The 23,464-nt window shown below is 35.7% G+C and overlaps 1 protein-coding gene across 2 annotated transcripts in view; it reads right to left on the reverse strand.

Annotated features, from left to right (window-relative positions):
• The window catches only part of NT5DC1 (5'-nucleotidase domain containing 1), a 151,949-nt gene that overhangs the window by 68,879 nt on the left and 59,606 nt on the right, over positions 1 to 23,464 (reverse strand). The window lies entirely within an intron of this gene.

Here is a 23,464-nt window from a genome sequence, read left to right on the forward strand (position 1 = left end):
ACCTAGAACTAGATGTACCATATGACCCAGCCATCCCACTACTGGGTATATACCCAAAGGATTATAAATTATGCTACTACAAAGACACATGCACACGTATGTTTATTGCGGCACTATTCACAATAGCAAAGACTTGGAATCAACCCAAATGTCCATCAGTGACAGACTGGATTAAGAAAATGTGGCACATATACACCATGGAATACTATGCAGCCATAAAAAAGGATGAGTTTGCGTCCTTTGTAGAGACATGGATGCAGCTGGAAACCATCATTCTTAGCAAATTATCACAAGAAGAGAAAACCAAACACCGCATGTTCTCACTCATAGGTGGGAACTGAACAATGAGCTCACTTGGACTCGGGAAGGGGAACATCACACAATGGGGCCTATCATGGGGAGGGGGGAGGGGGGGATTGCATTGGGGAGTTATACCTGATATAAATGATGAATTGATGGGTGCTGACGAGTTGATGGGTGCAGCACACCAACATGGCACATATATATATATGTAACAAACCTGCACGTTATGCACATGTACCCTAGAACTTAAAGTATAATTAAAAAAAAAAAAAAGAAAATGTGGCACATATACACCATGGAATACTATGTAGCCATAAAAAAGGATGAGTTCGTGTCCTTTGTACGGACATGGATGCAGCTGGAAACCATCATCCTCAGCAAACTATCACAAGAACAGAAAACCAAACACCACATGTTCTCACTCATAGGTGGGAACTGAACAATGAGATCACTTGGACTCGGGAAGGGGAACATCACACACCAGGGCCTATCACAGGGAGGGGGGTGGGGGGAGGGGGGAGGGATTGCATTGGGAGTTATACCTGATGTAAATGACGAGTTGATGGGTGCTGAGGAGTTGATGGGTACACCACACCAACATGGCAAAAGTATACATATGTAAGAAACCTGCACGTTATGCACATGTACCCTAGAACTTAAAGTATATTAAAAAAAAATTAAAAATAAAAAAGAAATGAAATAGTGGCATTTGCAGCAACTTGGATGAAATTGGAGACCATTATTCCATGTGAAGTAACTCAGGAATGGAAAACTAAACATTGTATATTCTCACTCATAAGTGGCATCTAAGCTATGAAGACACAAAGGCATAAGAATAATACACCGGACTTTGGGGACTCAGAGGAAAGGGTGGGAGCAGGTGAGGGATAAAAGACTATACACTGGGTATAGTGTACATTGCTTGGGTGATGGGTGCACCAAAATCTCAGAATCCACCACTAAAGAACTTATTCACGTAACCAACATCAACTGTTTCTCAAAAACCTATTGAAATAGAAAAATGGATGAAATAAAATAAAATTTTGGTTGGAATTGCACTGAATTTATATAATTAATTTGAAGAGGTGGCATCTTTAAAATATTGTCTTCCACCAGGAACATAATATAGCTCCTATTTATTTACGTCTTCATTTATTTCTCTCAATCTTGTACACTTTATTTTTGCACAGAAAGCTTGCAACAGATTCTGCTAATTTATCCCTAGGTACTTGTATTTTGTACTACTACTGCAAATGGCATTTCTTTAACATTTAGTTTCCAATTGATTGTGTTGGGATCTGGATATACAACTTTTTTTTTTTTTTTTTTTTTTTTTGAGACGGAGTCTCGCTCTGTCGCCCAGGCTGGAGTGCAGTGGCCGGATCTCAGCTCACTGCAAGCTCCGCCTCCTGGGTTTACGCCATTCTCCTGCCTCAGCCTCCCAAGTAGCTGGGACTACAGGCGCCCGCTGCCTCGCCCGGCTAGGTTTTTGTATTTTTTAGTAGAGACGGGGTTTCACCGTGTTAGCCAGGATGGTCTCGATCTCCTGATTTTTATGTAATGAAAAAAAGTGGTGACAATAAGCCTCCTTGTCATATTCTCAGGGTCAAAGAGAATACTTTAGCCAAGAGTGTGAAGCTTTGGAGATATCCTATAATGGGATTAAAGAAGTGCTTTTCTATTCCTAGTTTCCTACTATTTTTATTATGAATAGATGCTGGGTTTTATTAGTTGGGTTTTTCTGCATCCACTGAAATAATCATAAATTAAACTGATATTCCAATATTAATTTTGCAACTTTTTATATATTCTGAATTTGCTAATATTTCTGTAAGATGCTTTTGTATCTATATTACGTTGTATTCTTATTACAGTAATTTATCTAATGTTTACTATATTTCTTTATCTGATATTCCTAAGTTTAGTTTTTCATTCTTATGGAAATTTTCAGACACATGTAACAGTAGAGAGGTCAGTATAACAAACTGCTATACTCATCACTCAACTTCAATAATTATTAATCTTTTCATCTATGTATCTCTCCTGTACCTCTGTTAGGTGGTCTTTTTTTTTTTTTTTTGAGATGGAGTCTCCCACTGTTGCCCAGGCTGGAGTGCAGTGGCACGATCTCAGCTCATTGCAAGCTCCACCTCCCGGGTTTACGCCATTCTCGTGCCTCAGCCTCCCAAGTAGCTGGGACTACAGGCGCTCGCCACCATGCCTGGCTAATTTTTTTTTTTTTTTTTTTTGTATTTTTAGTAGAGACGGGGTTTCACCATGTTAGCCAGGATGGTCTCGATCTCCTGACCTCATGATCTGCCCGCCTCAGCCTCCCAAAGTGCTGGGAATTACAGGTTTGAGCCACCATGCCTGGCTAGGTTGTCTTAAAGTAAATTCAAGACACCATATGATTTCATCCCCAAATACTTTAAGTATGTATATCTAAATAAGAATTCTTAAGCTACATGACACCTGAAAAATATAACAATAATTCTTCACTATCATCATATACCAGTTAGTGTTGAAAATGTCACCAGCATCTCCCAAATAGTTTTTTAAAAGTTGGTTTGGTTGACTGAAAATACAGGACTCACAAATTGCATTTGGTTGATACATCACTTAAATGTCCTTTAACCTATAGTTCTCCTTCATTCTTTTTTCTTTCCCTTTTTTCACTGATGAAATTGGGTCATTTCCCCGACAGAACTTCCCTCATTCTGGATTCTGCTTATTGCCTTTCTACAGTGTCAACTAACTTGGTACTCTAGTTCCTATGAACTGGTAATTACAGAGGTTTAATACAATCTGGGTTTGATGTTTTGGCAAGACAGAATGTATTTCTTACTGCATCACATCATGAGGCACAAAATGGCTGAATGTTTCTTTGTGGTAAGATTGATCAATAAGTTCAGGTGTTATCAGCCTTCTCCATTCATTAAGTTTCACCTAAGTTTTAGCAGTTTTAGCAGCCATTGATGATGATCACTGCCTACGTCCATTATTTCATTAGGGATTATAAAGTGTGACATATCAATTCTATCATTCCATTTTCATTTTTTAAAAGCTGGAATTCTTCTATAAACTGTGCTGCATCAACTTAGTTACCTTGCATTAGAATTTGTAAAAGAGAAGTAAGATAATTGTTTCATTCTTTCCTTTTATGATTTTCAGAGTTGGTTCTCTTGCATCCTCTAAACGTTGACAAATGAGACATAACACACTTTTAAGAAAACATTTACAGTAAAATGAATCTTTTACTTATATACTATCTCTGTAATTAAAATAATATATGCCCTTAATAATTTAAAATAAAAAATGTAAACATTTATCTTTTGGGGATAAATTCCCCTCGATTAGATCATTATAAATTCAACACAGTTATATAGAACATCCTGGTATTTTGAGATTAAAAAAAAGATTTAATTGTAATAATAAACTTCTTGGTATTTTATGCTGCTAGAATTAAAATTATCCACATTATCTATACTGTTCTGAAATTCTAATAAATGTGAACTTGCTTCAGAGGGATCACTGGCTAACAAATCCTTTAGGATGACAGTGATTTTCATGATATCAAGAATCTTGGTAGCAATACGTATATTCTTGTGCCTTTCCAAAAGAAATAAGATTACTCTAAGTTATCCTTAGTATGTCTGAGCCAAACCAGGACATCAAAGATAGGTATGTGTCTCAATCAAACCAGAATCTTATGATTTATTGAGTTCATCACTGAAGCTGATTTAGATTCCTGTCATCAAAGTGCCAAATGCTTGCTCAAAACCCGTTATTCTTTTTCATAACATTGGGAATGATGAAAACAATTTAATTTCAGTAGGTTAATTTTTAAAAAGGTCTTTGTGGTTTTGATTTGAATTTCCCAGATCATTAGTGATACTGAGCATTTTGTCATATGTTTGTCAGGCACTTGTATACCTTCTTTAGAGAATTGTCCATTCAGGTCCTTAGCCCACTTTTTGATAGGATTGTTTTTTTCCTGCTGATTTATTTGAATTCCTTGTAGATTCTAGATATTAGTCCTTTGTCAGATGTATGAAAAGGAATGAATGCTAAAACTCCAATTCTCCGAAGAAAGTATTAACGTCTGATCAGAGTAAGAATGTAAATCCTCCTGCCACGATGCAGTTTTCAGAATTTTTCATTTTAATGTAATATTAATAAGATAAGGAGTATTTTCACATTAATAGTGAAAGAAATACACTGGAAGAATATCTACTATATGTTATTTAATATTTTTAAGCTAGAATTATGCTATAAAGAGACACAAATAAATTGGTATCCCTACCCTTACAATGACACTTCCTGAAGCTAAATATCTCTACTTATGTTAAATAAGTAAGAAGAAAAAACAGCATGAACGTATCTAATTTTACAAATTTACTTTGACTATTTTAGGGTCAAGAAATTGTCATTTGTATAACCATGAAGATGGATACAACGATATTTTCTTTCTATTGTTCACTGTCTTTGTGCCTTCAGACTCATAAGGAAAGAAAAATAAAAGGGCTGGAAATGCATATCAAGTAAAATAAATTTTGCTTACAGCAAGAAGATTTTTATAAGGCAAATACTGAAATAGCAAATTTATTGGGAGTTGGGGGCTTTTTCTGCTTCTCACCTAAGTCAATTAATCCATGAGTTCCCCTCCCCTTCTGAGATGCACACATTTTGGGGGGCATCAATCAAGAGGTTTTATTATTACAGGGAAGCTGCTGTATATTTCCAGAAGTACAATAACATTTTGGACTATTCGGTAAAATTGCCTTTACCAAAACTATAGTTCTTTGCGCTGAGTTTGAAAACTTCATTCTTCAGAGTAAAAGGTGGGAACATTTGGTAATTTGGCTTTCACATACTAGTTTCACTCACACTAGTTATGACTGCTTTAACAACAAATGACTGGAAGTAGGTTAGTTTTCTGCTTCGTTGCAGTAATCTCTTTTAAGAAACTGATCCAGGTTTTGACCACTCAATTTAGGATTCTTATACCTGATTATAAAACATAGAGATGTTTACAGATTCTTTCTATCCGCTTTATGAATCAAGAAAGGCTGACTTCAAGTTAAAGAGTTCAGAAAGGTATCCTAGAGTCTATGGCCATACCGCCCTGAAAGAGCCCAATCTCACCTGATTGCAGAAGTGAAGCAGGGTTGGGCCTGGTTAGTACTTGGATGGGAGAAATGTCCCCTAGGTATGATCCTCAGCTTGTTAAAACATGAGGGGTTTCAAGCAAATTAACTTTCACTTAGATCACATAAATTTAGACCCAGTCCCACTAGTGTACACACACACACACACACACACACACACACACACACACACACACACCTTCCTCTATGTAAAATTTACGAAAGCTAGATATATAGGGTAAAACAGTCCCACTGAGTAAACTTGATGCTGCAGTGAAAGGTAGTGGTATTTTTATACTGACTATGAAACTAACCTCCAATCTCTAAGGAGGTAAGTGTATTTTAGCAAAAGTACAGCAAAAGTCCATTTCCTTTCCAACCTCCCTGCCCTTCCAGTAGGCATTTCGGAGCTATAATCTAAAGTTTATCAGTAGAAAATAAACAAATGGGATGCTTTAATGCCCTTTCACATGGTTATGCTTTAGAATGTCAGAAAACATTTTAGAGTATTATTTCATTACTTAGATTATTCAGTAACAAACTAAGAGAGCTGATGGTATTTTGTCACATTATCTCTTATTTCCATGAATTTTTAGATAAATTCATTTAATTAAAAAGTATAAGAGCACTGGAAAACACAGGGCTTGGATGCAACTGTTAATATTTTGCTTCTAAATACATTTTATCATGTAATTTTATTTACTTAAAGTATATTTTACATTTAGCACTGTGGCTCACATTTAAGTAGAAAATTTATATCATTAAAGAGAAGAAAGCTCATGCATATATTTTTACCCATTTTACAATGAAACAGATGGAAGCCATTTCTAATTTAGAGTGGTGAGTTTCAATCACAAAAATAATAAAGTCTAGATTTTATAGTGGTGCCTGCCTTTGGATATATTCTATCAAGTTTTTTATTTAAAGTCTATAACGCCCATGAATAAAAACACAGTTAATTGAAAAGTATGTCATGAATGTTTTAAACAGTCAAGGGATATAGCAAAGAAACATAATCTATGAGACTAAACTTAATTATTTGTATTGAGAATCTGTTGAAAATGAATAGCTCATGTAACAAAAGACTTAGTTTTTATAGTCTTATGCATCAATTCACTCTATGAGACACTAGTGAGTATTTATACTGAAACCAGTCCACATATTATAACAGAAACTATACTATAAATTGAAACTTCAAATTTTAGTTGTAGTTCTCTGGACATTTTGTAGCACATATGTGCCCTAGTATTCAATTCAGTAAGATAAAGACTGTATTAAAATTCTATCTAAAGCTCTTATAAACTTTCTAAAATTACATGGGCCCCTTTCATAACTTGGACTAGATGCTGTACTTGGAGAAGTGAGGAGATCACAGGACAGTCAGCCAGGCAAGAAGAAAATAGACTTCGGATGTATCTGTCCCTCCAGGGGGAACGACAAATCCTCCTAGCCCACAGTGCTTCGGTGCTACCTGCTCCTCAGACTCTTCATGCTAATGAAACAAAAGGCTTAAGCAGCTGGAGGAAGGGTAGCAAGTCCCATAGGGCACCATAAAGGACAACATGTGGTTGGGAGAAAGGTGGAAGAAAAACTGTATTATGGGCCCAAGACTGCTTTGGGCCTAAGATCCTATACCAATACCAAGTAGATGGTACTGCGTTTGATATCTTTCATTATTTTCTTTTGAGAATTCCTACTGCTCTAAGAGGGGCAGAAAACTTCTGCTAATGTCAGTTGCAAGTAAAGGCAGCATTCAACTGCCACAGGGAGGAGAACTATTAATGCAGAAAAAATCCCCAAGACCCAGGTGTACATGGCTTTCCTGAGGCTGAGACTGAGCCCGAACAGAGAACTATACCCTGCCTCCAGCCCCAACAGAAGCAAACCACAGAGTGCTAAGCAACAGCAGTCTTCTGCTAGGGGAAGAGCACCAGTGTGGTACTAGACCATCTCTGTGGTACATGCATCCGGGACAGTTGAAAGATTAGCTGGAGCAGTAATCCTGAGGAAAACTTAGCCAGCACAGCATCTCTAAGCACTAGGCAACAACACTCTAGCACTCGAAGAATTTGAAGCCTTTGGTCTACCATAGGTAGCAAAACCCAAATCCAGCTCAGCTGTTGACTAGACTGATTCAACCTCACACAATTACAGCCTAGTAGAAGAGGCAAGTCCATTTTGAGGTGTAAATACTGTTTGCCTCAGTGCCTAATGTTCACACATGTCCAGCATTCAATCAAAAAGTATAAACCTCATATACAAAACAAACAAGAGGCCCCCAAACAACCCAGTGCTAAGAGACAAGTTAATCAACAGACACAGACTCACAGATAATTCACATATTGGAACTATCAGACGAGGACTTAAAAATGACTAAGATTGAAGTGTTAAAGGATCCAGTGAAAAGGATAAACAACATGAATGAGTAGATAGGATATTTCAGTAGATAAATGAAAACTATGGAAATATTAAAAGATTAAATATTAAATTACTTTGGTGTGCTCATCAGCTTCTGACATAACAAAGGAAACATCAGTGCACTTGAACAGTAGTCAATAGAATTTACCTAAACTGAAACACAAGGAGAAAAAAATCGTGTCAGGGGAGAAGGAACAGGGCATCCACTAACTGTAAGACATTATCAAATGGTCCAACATACTCATAATTGGGGTCCCAGAGAAAGAGGAGAGACAATGGAGCAGAAGAAATACTTGAAGAGATATGACCAAGAATTTTCCAAAAAATAAGGAAGGATATCAAACACAGATCCAATAAGTTCAGTGAGATAAATACTCCCCCTACTTCAAAATCTAGCACATCATAGCCAAACTGTTAAAAATCAAATATAAAGGGAAAATCATAAAAGTAGCTAGAGAGAAAAAATGTAATATAAAATAACTGCTTTTCCAAAACTAACCTATAGTGGCAGAAATCAGAGCATTAGTTTTCTTGGGTGAGAGGTAGAGATGGGGAGGACTGCCTCCAAAGAAACTTACTAGAAATGCTCTGTATCTTGATTGGAATGGCAATTATACAAACGTATATATGTGTCAGAATGCATCAAACTCTACACAAAATATACACATTTTATTGTATATAAATTATATCTCAAGAAAATTAAATTTCTGAAGTTAAAAAGACTTATTCCTTAATTTTTAAAACAATGAGTAGATAATCCTGTTCATGGAAATATTCTATATCCCTTATTAAAGATGATCATCATCATTCAATAACCTAATCATTAAGAAAGGGAGACAAAATGGTTTATTATAAAACGTGACTTTTTAGATGTACCCTTAATACTACAAGAAACTCTTGCTATCCTAAAATGGCTTATGTAGTATTTGTGGGGAACTATTAATAATCCCATTAAATTGAATTAGCCATGCTTTATGGTACCAGCAGATTATAAAGCAAGTGGTAGAGTTGCAAACTGAGTCCTTCAAAATGGAGCATGATGAAAGCAAAATACAAATTCAAAAAAATTATGAGAGCTAGAAAGGAGAGCAAAACAAGCACATGTATAAAAATCCAAGATGTCTTTAAAAACTATTATTGAAAATAGTAAAGGGAAAACATCTGAATTCTCTAGTCCCCCTAATCCTCATACAAGTTTGTCTTTTTCATTACTTTTAACATGAAACAAAACAAGAATAGGAAATATTTTATTCACTTAACATTGGCACTCTAAATTTTATATTCAGTGGTGAAAAATACATTTAATCTAGTCATGAGCATAATTTAAGTTGGTTATTTCATTAAACATGCATGTCGTCTTTTTCTTCAGGAGGGAGGGAAAGAATTAACACTGCTGAACAGACTTATTAGTAGGGTCAAAACAGTATGTCTATGATATTTCTTACAAAGATTTCCAAATTAGTATATTTTTTTCTACTCAGGCAAGGGAATTTAACACCTACCCCCCGACCCTTGAGAGTGGGCTGGACTTAGTGACTTGCTTTCAAAAAAACAGTATGGAAAGGGGAATAACAACTTTACAGCGGAGAAACATGGCACATGCTATGTTGCTCAGGTAATCAAGATTAATATTAGCAGTGATGTCATGTTGACAGCATGTACCCCTGATATGATGTGATAAAACTAGTTCTTCACTTCTGTGAAGTGAACCCACAACTGCAGTCTAGTGATGGAAAAGCATAAGATGAAACCCAAATAAAAGGACATTTTATAAAATATGTGGCTAGCACTCCAAGTGAGAAATTGTCATGGACCAGAAAAGACTCATTGAACGTGACGATTAAATGCAATGGGATTATGGGACATTAGTAGAAAAGACATTAGTAGACATTAAAAAATATTAGTAGACATCAAAAAGACATTAGTAGAAAAACTGGTAGAATCCAAATGAAGTCTGGTGTTTAGTTAACAGGAATTTGCCAATGATGGTTTCTTAGATGTGACAAAGGTATCATGATAATGTAAGATGTGAACATCAGGGTGATATTCAGGATCACTCTATATTGTCTTTATCATTCTTCTATACATTTAGGGATTATTCTGAAACAAAGTGTACAAGACAATCAAAAAAATAAATAAATTACAAAAATAATATGTGCAGGAAAAGAGGAGCCCAAGGAAATTTTCTGAGCTCAGTCTGATTTTTACCACAGTCCACAGCTCCTCATACCCTGAGGAGCACACTTGCCCTCACTCAGCTTTAGTGTTGCTGTTGCTCAGCTGGAACCCTCTACACGAAGTGAACGAAGCTCTCTGCTGTAAAGGGACTCAAAGGCTGCCTACCTCTCTCATTATACCATTGGAGGATTCTGTTCTGTTGTCCAAAAATCACACAGCTAGAAGGAACCTTCGGTGTTTTCCCACCCCGGTTGGGAGAAAGTATTTTAATTTCAGATTGTTAAAGAGTAAATGTTCTAATTCATTTTTTAATCATATTTTTCTAAGTTTTAAATTTTGCAGCCCTTAAAACGTGGAGCGGCTCCATGTGTATTTCAAGTTGAGAGGTAAGGAGTAGCCACTGACACAGTTATAGTTTACATCTTAGATGAACACTGCCAGGGGCTGTGGTTTAGACACATACAATGTTTTTAGCTATCATTTTTAGTATATTGTGTTTAATTTATCTCCATAATGGATCACTGATAAAAGACAGCACAAGAACCACAAATTTCGAACTTTAAAAAGTTATAGAAGAACACAAAACTGACAATTCCACAGGTTCGCTCCAAAATAATATCTGTGAATTGCATTCCTCTGATCAAATTTCTTATGTAAAAAACTAAGATAACTCAAGATATAAATATAATTTTATCCTAATTGGTTATCCACACCTGCAATGTGAAATTGTAGAAAAGTGCCTGCAAAAAGAATCCTGAAACATCCTATCTTATCTCATCATTTGGAAACCAAATAATAACAAGGAGAGTAGATTTTCTTAAAGGTCAGATTTCAAGAATTCCAAACATCCAGACGTGAAAACAGTTTTGACTATTTTTGATGCCTGAGTACATAAAGAAATATAATAAATACCTTAACATTTCTCAGGAAATAATATTTTCTTATGTAATTAAATTATATATATTATCTGCTATACTGATAAAATTTAAACATTTTCCTTACAAAGTATATATGTTACTAAGGTGTGGCCAACCGCGGTGGCTCACGCCTGTCATCTTAGCACTTTGGGAGGCTGAGGCGGGTGGATCACGAGGTCGGGAGATTGAGACCATCCTGGCCAACATGGTGAAACCCCATCTCTACTCGAAATACAAAAATTGGCTGGGCGTGGTGGCATGCGCCTGTAGTGCTGGCTACTCAGGAGGCTGAGGCAGAAGAATTGCTTGAACCCGGGAGGCAGAGGTTGCAGCGAGCTGAGATTGTTGCACTGCACTACAGCCTGGGTGACACAGTAAGACTCTGTCTCAAAAAAAAAAAAAAATTTAGTAAGGGTAATTATACTAAAATGAACTTGATAATCCAATATTTAATAATACACTTATCTAATACAATCTTAAACTGAAAACCACTTATTATATACTACGTAAAAATGAAAAAAATAATTTTCAGTCTTTCTATGAGGAAATCACGAGATTGTATCACGTAGGAAAGAGTTCACAAATTTACAACGGGTTAGGAAATGCTCTACTACTTCAGTCATCTTGATGTACAGATGGAAAAAATACTGAAACCCAAGATGTGTGGATGGAAGTGATAGTGTTTTCTCTATCCTCCTCTTCATCTTTCTACAACATAATTTCTCTTTTAAGATGTGGTGATGGTTTTCATGCAGCTGGCTATCTATCAATAAAATCCTAACCACTAAGCAAAGTAAGTCAGAAAACTCTCACTCTTGAACTTAAACTTCCCTGTATATCGAAACCAAATTAAAAGACAACTCTTTAAGTACCTCTTTAATATCAAAACACTCAACTTACAAATTGCACATTCATGCAAATGGTTGTACCCAGTTGCTCAACACAGCCCTACTGTTCTTACCATGGGAGAAAACTCAGCATTCCGGAATAATGTTTACATTCAAAAATAGAATAGAAACAGCAGAGAAAAGTATAGGGGATACCAAGGAGAGAATTCAGCCAAGTCAAATACAGAATAAACTGTCTTCCTGCTTTTCCCACCTAAACCACATTATTGCCCTATTCTTAGTCCCCCCAAAAAGGTAGGCTCTTAAGTTATATGACATATGGTTTAAACAAGTATTTTGTAAGTACAAGTCTGAAATCTGATTATGATGATGATGATAATAATCATCTTTATCATCACTAACACTTGCATAGCCTGGCTTGTTTTATAAAGTATATTCCAAATTTCTGACAAATAGATTATAAATGGCCTTTTAGAACAGTGTCTACTTGTAATTCCTGGTCTCAAAATCCTTGCACGCACAAAATAATGCTTTTCTAGTCAAAGCAAAAACCATATATTTATTTGATTTTATAATGTGTACTCTTCCTAAAATAATAATCTTGGCAATTAACAAATAAGCAATTACAACATTAAAATATGTAAAAGGTAGTGGTGACAATAATATCAGTGGGTCATTTAACCTTACATATATTCATTTATTCAACAATCACTTATGGAATACCTACTATGGATCAAGTACTGTATCAGAGATTTGAAGAAAAAAAAAAAGATGACTTCTAAGGATATTACAGGCCAGTAAAAACAGACAGATGTGTGAATCATCAAGTCTAATGAAGAGGCGTGGTAGGGTGGTAACAGGCTAAATAAAATGAGACCAGAGAGGAGGAATGGGTAGGTCAATTACAGAATGAGGTTTGACAGTTTAGGTGTCAGGAAAAGCCTTAAGGGAGGAGGTGACCTTAAGTTGCAGTTTGAAAGATAAGTTGGCCCCGACAGATAACGAGGATAGGCTACATGGCAGGTGGGAGTGAGAACTGCAAGATCTTCTAAGGTGATCAACTGAAGGTACTATGAAGTATTTTCAGTTGATTTCAGAGGTACTTCCTAGTACCAGCAAGCAAGTACCAGCAAGCAAGCAGTTTGCTAAGGCTGAATTTTGGGGTAGGGAGGTACAGCAATAGCCAGGGTTATGTACGCTATGCTAAGAAACTTGGCTCTATCCACAAACAGTTCTTAGTAGTTTCTGAACATAGACCCTATTTAGAATTTAAAGGTGACTAAAACAAATAAACAAACAAACCCAACAGCTAAGGTGCACTGATTACTTATTATGAGTCAGGTACTTTACATACTTTTCTGATTTAATTATATATTCACAACAACCCTAAAATAGGAACTATGTCTATGAGAAAATGGTGGCTATGAACCTGGTACTTCCCCTGTTGGAAAAAATGAACGGTGGCGAGATAATCTGCCTACAAGCACACCAATTACGCGGCAGAAAGGACTTCAAATTCAGTTTAACTTAAGTCTGTACTCTATGAACTCTTTCTCTTGAATCAAAAAAAAAGTATACACATATACACAATTATCTTCTTAATCAGGTCACACCCCCTAATCACTGGTGGAGACACAAGAAAATCTCCTTTCATTCCATATCATCCCCTAGCTATGACTCCTTCTGTCTCTCCACTTCACAGCAAAACCAATGGAGTGTTTATATAAAGACACTGGCCATATCCACTTTCTAATTTCCCTTTATCCTTCTAAACTTGCCTTCCTACTGAAGAAAAGAGGAAGTAGCTATGGACAATGTCACTTATGGCTCCATATTGCTAATCCCATGGCCAATTAACTGTCCTTCTGTTACCCAATGGCTCAACAGGTGACAAATTCTTTTTGTTAGTTCTGGGAAACCCCTCTCCCCTATGTCTGTTGTTTTCCTTTCTTCCTTATTTACCCTTCCTCTCAACTCCTCTTCTGCCCTAAGGAACTATGCTGGACTATCACTTGCTCAATCTGAGTTTTTCTTCCTTTCATAAACACCATCTATACACACTTTTAATCAATAGGTTTTATTGATAATCCTCTGAACTCCAACTGTCTGTCCAATTGTCCACATATCTCCTCTAGGACATCACATGGGTATCTCAAACCCAAGAGGTCCAAAATAGAACTCTTCATTCCTCATGTTTTGTCCATTTGTTAAAATTTCTCAATGAAAAATAAAACTTAGCAGATAGCAGGTACTATAGGCTACCCCATTGCTAAAGAGCTCATGCAATGCTGCATATAGTTGATCAGTATGCAAAACAGATAGCTAAAATCCTCAAAAGCCTTGTTAAGAAATATATTTTCCTACCATATAGTCTTTCATACAGAACTTACAGCATGTAACATATGATATTCTGGCTAATCACTGTGCTTATTGAACTTACAGAAGTGGCAATATAATAAGCATAGACACAAAATATTATAACAGTCATAAACTGGAAACTATAACATGTTTTCATTTTTTAAATGTTGTGGAAATTGGTCTCCTGCTTCTGACAGTGGAGAACTATGCCATTTGAACAAACTATCTTACTGAGGATAACTAGAGAAGTTAAACAAACTTTAAAAAATATCTGCTTAACAGCATTGAAGAACTAAAAAGTCAATGAAGATTTAAAAGGTCAAGTTAAGGAAAAGAGAAACCCAGAGAGCTGAGCCTGGAATCTGGGGATTCTGCCTGGAATTAGCAATAACACCAATTTCAAGAAAGTAAAAGAGAGCCTAAGAAGTCTCAATCTTCAAGAGGCTTGGAGGACAAAAAATGGAGGCCAGTGCCTACCAAGGTTGGGTAGAGGCCAATAAATTCTCCATGGTTTCTTAGAGGTTAATAAGCTCTCCACCTTGACCCAAAAGGCTATACTATGGAAAGAAGTCTGAACCAGATATAATACAGCTCTCAATGGCCTGAAGCACAACTTCACATCACCTCAATCTCTGAAAATTGATGCCAGGTGATCCAGGAGTGCTAGAGCCCTAGCTGCCTGCCAGAAGCAAACGTAAGTTCTCTCTGTAGAAAGTTATCCTAGACCTCAACATTTTTCTCTGTAGAAAAGTACTCTCTGTAGAAAGCAATCTTGACCTCAACATTTCTCTATAAAATTTAAAAAATACAATAGCTGATATCAATAAAACATTATCAGATACTCAAGGAGACAATATAAAAACAAAACAAACAAACAAACAAACAAAAAAGGGGGGAAATACACAACAGAACCAGATCAACAGCAGCTCCTATGGCATAAAGGCAGACTTGAAAACTATAAATAATAAATTCAAGAAGTTATAAGATAAAATCAAGATTTTGTCAGAGAACTGAAAAATAGAAAAAGAACTAAATGGAATTCTAGAACTGAAAAATACAGTAACCAAAATTAACAGCTCAATGGATAGGTTTATAAGCAGATTAGACACAGTTGAAGAGAGAATTAGAAAAATGGTTATAAATGAGATTAAAAGAAAAGAGATCAAAAGGCAGACAAGAAAAAAGAGAAGGTGAAAGATGATAAATGATCAGTAAAAATATCTTCTAAAATATGAATAACTGAAATCCCAGAGAGAAAAGAGAAAAGGAGCAGAACAATATTTGGAGAGATAATGGCTCAGAATTTTCCAAAACAAACCAATGGTATTAAGTGAACATCTGAGAAGCCCTCCAAGGAGAATTAAAAAAAAAAAAAAAAAAAAAAAAAAAAAAGACACCAAGGTACATCATAAATCAAAGATGAAAAACCAAAGACAAAGAGAAACTAGTAATTAGTAATTAGTAATCTCAGCAAAACAGATTATCCTTTAAAGAACAATTATACTGATAACTGAATTTTCAACATAAACATAGAAACTAGACTATAGTGCAGAAAATAACCATTAACCTAGACCTCCATTAAAAACACTCTTTAAGAATGAAGATGAAATAAAAAAATTTTCAGAAAATAAACATCTAATAAACAGATATGATTGTTTAGCTCAAATGTTACAGTACATTTGAGCTAAACAAGTAACATTTGAGCTAAACAATCATACGTATTCATAACAACTTGAGGGTTATGCAAGGTAGTTATCCAACAATGGCCATGGGTATGAGCTAAACAATCATACGTATTCATAACAACTTGAGGGTTATGCAAGGTAGTTATCCAACAATGGCCATGGGTATTGACTTTTCCAGGAAAGCTCTATTTCCTAAGTCACTGAGCCGAAACACTGCCTATAAACAATTCAAATAAATTAAAAACTAATGGAGGGTAGAAGGGTAAGAAAAGAAGGAAGTAAAGAATACCTGCCAATTTACAAATATTGGAATTTTATCAAATGAAATCAGTACAATTAATTGATGTCAAATGATGTATATTTTTGCCTTAGAAAGTTCTATTTGGGCTGGGCACGGTGGCTCACACCTGTAATCCCAGCACTTTGGCAGTCCGCAGCAGGTGGTTCACGAGGTCAGGAGATTGAGACCATCGTGGCTACCAGGGTGAAACCCCATCTCTACTAAAAATACAAAAAATTAGCCGGGCATGGTGGCACATGCCTGTAGTCCCAATTACTCAGGAGGCTGAGGCAGGAGAATCGCTGGAACCTGGGAGATCGTGCCACTGCACTCCAGCCTGGTGACAGAACAATACTCCATCTCAAAAATTTTACAAACATCTTTTAAGTACAAAGTATGTCACTTTTATATCTGATGCATTTGGTTGCACATATACAAATCATCAGTGATAAAAGATAATTCTAAGGATGTCACATGCTCTGAATAGTCTTAAGTGTGATTTAATTTTCTTGGGGGCAAAAATTCATCAACCATCTTTATAAGTGCTATAATAGGCCCAATACACAACTCTGTACAGAGTAGGCTCCCCAAAACAATTAACTTAATAAAGACAAGGAAGGCAAGATACTTCATTGGCTCAATTCCTTGGCTCAATTCTGAATAATGAAAAACTATTCTCATTTCAAGGTCAGATTCCAGACATTTCAGAATTTCAGTTCTTTCGTCTTTAAATAGAAACCACTGTGATGAAGTTTACATCAGGGAACCACTTTTATCTCTTACATAATTTAAGTAACTACTAGATATAAGATGAAAGGTCTCTGAATTTAAGTAACTACTAGATATAAGATGAAAGGTCTCTGAAACTTTAGTGGAAATGTCTCATGGATTTAGATAATAACTGAATTAACTTTTGAAATGTATTATTGACTTGGTTTTAAGAGTGTTTTATATCAGCATGTAGAAAAGGATATCAGCAGTGAAAACCTCAAGGGAATATCTGGGAAACTGAGTAAACGGAGATCGATCCCAGGAGTTTCTCACTCTTTGATGGTCCAACACTCAGTCTCTAGCAATTCATCACAATTACTAGTCAAATATCCACTATTCCCCATACCATTTACGGAAGACAAAATCCTTCTTCCATTGTGATTTCTTAGCACCTTTGTTGAAGATCAGTTGATCCATTCCTTTATGTTTTTAATTAAAACTGAACATCCAACAGCCATGTATCAAAATTGTTGAGTAGGAGGAATCTGGATGGCTGACTAGGGATTTTGGATGTCAGTTATCCTCAGAGAGAAGACCAAAGACATAGGTGAATGGTCATGATCTGAATGCAAAGCTTCCAGAAGACAGCCAGGATCTGTTGGAGACCCCACTGGTTGATGTGGGGTTTGCAGAAAAGGAAAGCAGCAAGAATCTGGCAGAGATTGACTCCCGAGAACCTCTGAATCCTGCATAAAGGGTAGGTGGGAACGCTTCTCTTCTCTCTTCATCCCTGCGATAAGCTGCTGACTGCCAAATTGTCAGGGAGCCTTTCACCGCTCATGTACCCAGGCAATGCTGTCAGTGGGGACTGAGGATCTTCCTGGGGACAGAGCACACAGTGGCTAGCTTGTGCAGGTATGGCCTCACTCCACGACTACTGTTGTGGATGTAGGAGAGGCATTTTTCTAACTAACCCAGTCGGACTAAAACAGAAAAGAGAATTTTAATAAACGAACAAATTCTTTGTAAAATACAGGACTATGTAAAGTCACCAAATCTATAATTTTAAGTATTCCTGAGAAAGAAGAAAAAGTAAGCAATTTGGAAAAAATATTGGTGGAAAGAATTCAGGAAAATTTCCCTGATCTTGTTAGAGATATAGAAATCCATATACAAGAAATCCAGAACACTTGTGAGATATGATATAAGGTGAACATCACCAAGGTATATAATCAGACTATCCAAGGTCAATGCTAAACAAAAAATCTTAAAGGCAGCTAGAAAAAGGAATCAAATCACCTATAAAGGAAATCCTATCAGACTAACAGCAGATTTCTTAGCAGAAACCGACAAGCCAGAAGAGACAGGGAACTAGTTTTAGATTTCTTAAAGAAAAATAATGCCAGCCAAGAATTTTTTTTTTTTTTTTTTTTTTTGAGACAGACTCTTGCTCTGTCATCTAGGCTGGAGTGCAGTGGTGAGATCTCCGCTCACTGCAAGCTCCACTTCCCGGGTTCATGCTATTCTCCTGCCTCAGCCTCCCAAGTAGCTGGGACCACAGGCACCCGCCACCACGCCCGGCTAGTTTTTTTTTTTTTAAGTACAGATAGGGTTTCACTGTGTTAGCCAGGATGGTCTCGATCCCCTGACCTCGTGACCTTGTGATCTGCCTGCCTTGGCCTCCCAAAATGTGTATCTTTTAAAACTAAGAAGCTTCATAAATGAAGCAGAAATAAAGTATTTCCCAAACAAATGCAAAGAAAATTTGTCACCACTAGGCCAGTACGCCAAAAATGCTAAAAGGAAACAAAAAGGTCATACTTGCTACAACAAAAGCACCCATTAAGTACAAAGTTCACACATCCTATAAAATAATTACATAATTGAGACTACAAAGCAACTAGCTAACAATACTAGGACAGGAACAAAACCTCACATATGCATATTAACCTTGAAAATAAATACTTAAAACATATAGATTAGCAAATTGGGTAAGAAAAACAAGATTCAACCATCTTCTGCCTAAAAGAGATCCACATAATGTATAAAGACATACACAGGCTTAAAGTAGAGGGGAGGAGAAAGATATATCATGCAAATGAGAAACAAAAAAGACCAGGGGTTGTTATTCTTACGTCAGATAAAATAGTAGGACTCTAAACCAACAAAAGTAAAAAAAGACAAAGAAGGGTATTATATATATAAACACTTCAACTCAGCAAGAAGATTTAACTATCCTAAATATATACATAACCAACACCAGAGCACCCAGATTTATAAAAGAAGTACTACTACCCCTAAGAAAATAAAATAAAAAGCCATACAGTAATAGTGGGAAACATCAACATCCTACAGAAAACACCAAACAGATCATTGAGGGAGAAAACTAACAAAGAAACTTGACTTAAAATGGGCTCTGCCAAATGGATAGACATCTAAAGAACACTCCACCCAACAACCAAAGAATATACATTTTTTTCTCATCTGTGCATGGAACTTTCTTAGAAATTGACAAAATGCTTGGCCACAAACCACATTTCAACAGATTTTTAAAAATCAAAATCATATCAGGTATCTTCTCAGACTACAGCAGAATAAAATTAGAAATGAATGCCAAAAGGAACTCTCAAAACCACATAGGTACATAGAAACCAAACAACTTGCTCTTGAATGGCTTTAACAAAATTGAGGCAGAAATTAAAAAAACTGGAAACAAATGAATATGGACACATAACATATCAAAATTTCTAGAATACTGCAAAAGCAGTCTTAAGAGGAAAGTTCATAGCACTAAATTCATAAATCAAAAAGACAGAAAGATCTCAAATTCACAACCTAACGATATACCTAACAAACTAGAAAAACAAGAACAAACCAAACCCAAAGCCAGCAGAAGAAAAGAAATAAAGATCAGAGCAGAACTAAATGCAATTGAGACTAAAATATCATACAAGGGATCAATAAAGCAAAAAGTTGGTTCTTTAAGAAGATAAACAAAATTGATAGACTACTAACTTGATTAAACAAGAAAAAAGAGAGGATTCAAATAAGCACAATCAGAAATGATAAAGGTAGCATTAAAATTGATACCACAAAAGATCATCAGAAACTACTATGAGCATCTCTATGCACACACAAACTAGAAAACTTAGAGGAAACAAATAAATTTCCGGAAACATATAACCTCCCAGATTGAACCAGGAGGAAATTAAAATCCTAAACAGACCAATAACAAATTATAAAATTGAATCAGTAATAAAAGATCTACCAACCAAAGCAAACAAACAACCACCACAAAAAACCCAGGACCAGAGGAATTCACAGCCAAATTCTACCAAATTTGGTATCAATATTACTAAAAATATATATTTTTTTAAACTGAGGAGGAGGAATTCCTCCTAAACACATTCTATGAAACTAGTATCCTGATAACAAGATCTGAGAAGGATAACACACAAAAAAGAGAACTATGGACCAATATCCACGATGAACATAGATGCAAAAGTGCTCAACAAAATACTAACAAACTGAATCCAACAGCACATCAAAAAGATAATTAATCATGATCAAGTGGGTTTTATTCTGGGAGCACAAGGATGGTTCAACATGTGCAAATTAATAAATGTGATTCACCACATAAACAGAATTAAAAACAAAAATCACATGATCATCCCAATATGCAGAAAAAACATGCAATAAAATCCAACATCTCTTCATGATAAAAATTCTAAATAAACTAGACATTAAAAGAACATAAATGAAAATACTAAGAACCATATTTGACAAACCCACAGCTAACATCATACTTACAGGGAAAAATTGAAAGCACTTCCTTTGAGAACTGGACCAAGACAAGGATGCCCACTTTCACCACTCCTATTCAACACTGTAATGGAAGTTCTAGCCAGAGCAATCAGGCAGCAGGAAAAAATTAAAGGTATCCAAATCTGAAAAGTGGAAGTCAAATTATCTCTGTTCACTGAGGACATAATCTTATACTTAGAAAACCTGAAAGATTCCTCTGAAAGACTCCTGGACCTGATCAATAACTTTGCTAAAGTTTCAGGACACAAAATTAACACACCATAATTGGCTGCATTTCTATACACCAACAATGGTCAAGCAGAAAACCAAATAAAAAACTCAATCCTATTTACAATAGCCATACAAAAACATAAACTAACTATCTAGGAATACATTTAAGAGAGTGAAAGACCTCTACAAAGGAGAATTATAAAACACTGAAACTGTAGATGACATAAACAAATGGAAAAACATCTCATGCTCATGGACAGGAGAATCAATGTCATTAAAATGACTATACTGCCCAAAGCAATCTAGAAAGTCAATGCAATTTCCTATTACATTACCAATGTTATATTTCACAGAATTAGAAAAAACAATTATAAAATTCATATGGAACCAAAAAAAGCCTAAATAGCCAAAGCAATCCTAAGCAAAAAGAACAAAGCTGCAAGCATTACATAACCTGACTTCAAACTACACTACAAGTCGAGTGTAACCAAAACAGCATGGTACTGGTACAAAAATGGACACATAGTTCAATGGAGGAGAATAGAGAACCCAGAAATAAAGCCATACACCTGATCTTCAACAAAGTCAACAAAAATAAACAATGGGGAAAGGATACCCTACTCAATAAACAGTCCTGGGAAAGCTGGCTATCCATATACAAAAGAATAAAACTAGACCCCTGCTTCTTACCACATATAAAAATTAATTGAAGATAGATTAAAGGCTTAAATGTAAGACCTCAAACTATAAATATTATACTAGAAGAAAATCTAGGGGAAACTCTTCTGGACATTGTCCTAGGCAAAGAATTTATGACTAAGACTTCAACAACAAATGCAACAAAACCAGAAGTAGATAAATGGGACTTAATTAAACTAAGCAGTTTCTGCACAGGAAAAGAAATAATCACAGAGCAAATAGACAATCTAAAGAATGGGAGAAAATATTTGCAAACTATGCATCTGACAAAGGACTAATATCCAGAATCTGTAAATAAGTTAAACAAACCATAAAGGAAAAAAACCAAAACTCCCATTAAAAAGTAGACAAAGGGATATAAATAGACACTTCTCAAAATAAGACATACAAGTGACCAACAAACATATGGAAAATGCTCAACACCACTAATCATCAGAGAAATGCAAATTAAAATCACAGTGAGATGCCATACAAGCCAGAATAGATGCTATGAACAAGCCAATAGATAACAGATGTTGGAGAGGATGTGGAGAAAAGGAAATGCATATACATCGTTGGTGGAAATGTAAATTAGTTCAACACCTTTGGAAAACAGTATGGGCAATTCTCAAGTAACTAAAAGTAGAACTACCCTTTGATCCAGCAACTCCACCACTATGTATATACACAAAGGAAAATAAATCATTTTATCAAAAAGATATCTGTACTTATCTGTTTACTGAGCACTATTCACAATAGCAAAGACATGGAATTGACCTAAGTGTCCATCAAAAGTTGACTGGAATAAAAAAAATGTGGTATATATACACTGTGGAATACTACACGGCCATAAAAAGTAATGAAATTGGGTCCTTTGCAACAACATGGATAGAGCTGGAGGCCATGATCTTAAGTGAAACAACTCAGAAACAAAAAACTCAATATTGCATGTTCTCACATGTAAGTGAAGTACACATGGACATAAAGATGGAAATAATAGACACTGGGGACTCCAAAAGGTGGGGGCGGGGGAAAGCACATGTTGAAAAGTTACCTATTTGGTACAGTGTTAACTATTTTGATAAGGGGTTCACTAGAAACCCAAACCTTACAATTACACAACATATCCACATTAACAAACCTGTACATATACTCCTTGAATCTAACAGAAAAGGGGAAAAAGATGACAGCAATGCTGTGTGTGCTGCAGGGAGCATAAAGAAAATTATAGGTTATAGCTACATCATATAGATTCAGCAAGTTGGCAAATTATTCACATGACATCCAGAATACCTGACAGACAGTTATAATGGTGAAAAAAGTCTGCAACATTTAAGACATTCTACAATGCATGGTACATTTTAACTCGGAGGCAATAAATAATAATTAGAAAATGAATAATCATACATGTGTAAATTGTCAATTATGACAAAGCATGTGAATTAAAAAATTGAATTAATGACTTGAAAGTGTCTTTTTTCTCTTTATGGAAAAAGAAAGTTATGCTTCTCTGGTTTTTGATAAGAATAAACATACAGTGACGTTGATTTTTAAAAGGAGTAATGCAGAATAAAAATTGACTGGAATAAAAAATGTGGTATATATACACTGTGGAATACCACATGGCTATAAATGGTAGTGAAATTGTGTCCTTTGCAACAACATGGATAGAGCTGGAGGCCATGATCTTAAGTGAAGTAACTCAGAAACAAAAAACCAAATATTGCATGTTCTCACATATAAGTGAAGTACACATGGACATAAAGATGGAAACTACCAAAAAGTCACATAGTTGTATACTTAAAAAATAAAATAAAATAAAAACACTGATCCCAGAGCAACGGCATAAGAAGGCATCCTTCTGTGGAATTCCATAACATTGCTAGTTAGTAGGTAGGTAGGAAGT

This window comes from Piliocolobus tephrosceles, chromosome 5 (assembly GCF_002776525.5).
Source record: "Piliocolobus tephrosceles isolate RC106 chromosome 5, ASM277652v3, whole genome shotgun sequence".
In the NCBI taxonomy this organism is placed as follows: domain Eukaryota; kingdom Metazoa; phylum Chordata; class Mammalia; order Primates; family Cercopithecidae; genus Piliocolobus; species Piliocolobus tephrosceles.